Here is a 2651-nt window from a genome sequence, read left to right as displayed (position 1 = left end):
TCAGCACACACACACACACAGAACACACACTCACTGGCCCCCTTCGCTCGGGTGATAATCGTCATCTTCGGACATTGTCGACAATCTCCGGTATCTCACAATTAACTTTTCACTCTTAGCTACTGTTTTACTAAACAGTCCTGATATGAACTCACACACAAATAATACAAACTGTATTTTATGCACTTTACAGAGAAATGCCCATAAGTGAATCTCAAATTATTTAAAAAAAATATATTAAGTTTAAATATTAGTAAAATTCAAACATAAAAAGTAGAGTTACTGTCAGATTCAGGCAAAGCAGGGACTTGGGAATGTAAACACTAGGATGTAATAATCAGAAATATTTTTTATTTCACAGCTGCTTTATTACAGAAGAGGATTAGGGCCAGACATGAGAAATAAATGATGAGAGGAGGAATACATTTTTTCCTATTATGCACTATGAGAATTAAGTTGAAATAGCCTACAATTTAGGAAGGATTAGAATTATGTTGACAAATGGAAATTGGGAGAATAAAGTAGAACATTTTTTGTCGAAATGTTGGGAATAATGTTGAAATATTGAAATGTTCAGAAAAAAGTTAAAATTCTATTACATTTTATGAGATGAGGAAGTTTTTCCCCTTATACACGTTGAGACAAATTGAAATGTCTATAATTACGTAGAAGTTTGAAAAACTAAAATTGAAATACAATTTCATGAGTAAATTCAAAATGTTAAGAATTACGTTGATGTACAGATTTGTGAAATTCTGACATTATTCTCGACATTTCGACTTTTACCTCGAAGTGCATAATGAAAAACATAATCTACCTCCCCTCATGATTTTTTTCCTGTGCATGGCCCTAATTGTCTTCTGTACATTTTGACCGTGGTGGGTCTGCAGACCTTTGGGGCAAAAACTCCCGGGGCAAATCACCAACTAGTGTGCAAAAAAACTATATATATATCTATTTATCCTTGTTGATTTGTTTGTGTAATTAATAATGTAGAAAAACTCTCAGAAAAAGAATACACACATAATACATTTACAGGCTATATATAGGGCTTTTAATCGCATGTTTGCAATTTCATTATTTCAAATTTAAAAATAAAAATGGTTAGGCTTTTATTTTGAATTCTTGTACTGTCTTAAGATGAGAGTACTTTACTTACTGTGTGCTTTTATTTTGAAATAAAGTAAGGTCCTTCTGGTAGAGTAAAGCTTAGGACATGAAGTTAAGCACAGAAACAGGAAGTGGTTAGGGATCCCAAACTGAGGTCAAACAGCTCAAAAGAACGGTAACAAAGGTCAATGTGTGATGTCATAGGTCAATGTGTGATGTCATAAACTGGATATCACTTTGGACTCGTCAGCTGAACTGTATAAGAGCTTGTTAAAGTGAAATGAGATATTCAAAGATGCAGCAGATTCTGTCTTTTACATCACTGAGACTACAGGGAGACACTGAGGACGACTATCTACAGTGAGCCTGAAGGGACAAAATAGCCTGATATTAATCGAGATTAAAAAGAGATTAATGCTGACAGACCTAATATATATTATTCCTGTTTCATATCATGATACAGTTTCTCCTTTTATTTTTATACTTGCCAATGCACACTTAATCTACCTGTACCTGTACCCCTCAGTACTCCTCTGTACTCCTCTGTACTCCTCTGTACCTGTACCCCTCAGTACTCCTCTGTACTCCTCTGTACTCCTCTGTACCTGTACCCCTCTGTACTCCTCTGTACCTGTACTCCTCTGTACCCCTCTGTACTCCTCTGTACTCCTCTGTACTCCTCTGTACCCCTCTGTACCCCTCTGTACTCCTCTGTACTCCTCTGTACTCCTCTGTACTCCTCTGTACCTGTACTCCTCTGTACTCCTCTGTACCCCTCTGTACCCCTCTGTACCTGTACTCCTCTGTACTCCTCTATACCCCTCTGTACCCCTCTGTACTCCTCTGTACCCCTCTGTACTCCTCTGTACCTGTACTCCTCTGTACTCCTCTATACCCCTCTGTACTCCTCTGTACTCCTCTGTACCCCTCTGTACCCCTCTGTACTCCTCTGTACTCCTCTGTACCTGTACTCCTCTGTACTCCTCTGTACCCCTCTGTACCCCTCTGTACTCCTCTGTACTCCTCTGTACTCCTCTGTACTCCTCTGTACTCCTCTGTACCCCTCTGTACTCCTCTGTACCCCTCTGTACCCCTCTGTACTCCTCTGTACCCCTCTGTACCCCTCTGTACCCCTCTGTACTCCTCTGTACTCCTCTGTACCTGTACTCCTCTGTACTCCTCTGTACCTGTACTCCTCTGTACTCCTCTGTACCTGTACTCCTCTGTACTCCTCTGTACTCCTCTGTACTCCTCTGTACCCCTCTGTACCCCTCTGTACCCCTCTGTACTCCTCTGTACTCCTCTGTACCTGTACTCCTCTGTACTCCTCTGTACCTGTACTCCTCTGTACTCCTCTGTACCTGTACTCCTCTGTACTCCTCTGTACCTGTACCCCTCTGTACTCCTCTGTACTCCTCTGTACCTGTACCCCTCTGTACTCCTCTGTACTCCTCTGTACTCCTCTGTACCTGTACTCCTCTGTACTCCTCTGTACCTGTACCCCTCTGTACTCCTCTGTACTCCTCTGTACTCCTCTGTAC

Source organism: Labrus bergylta, chromosome 22, assembly GCF_963930695.1.
Source record: "Labrus bergylta chromosome 22, fLabBer1.1, whole genome shotgun sequence".
NCBI classification, from domain to species: domain Eukaryota; kingdom Metazoa; phylum Chordata; class Actinopteri; order Labriformes; family Labridae; genus Labrus; species Labrus bergylta.
This window is presented reverse-complemented; position numbering follows the sequence as displayed.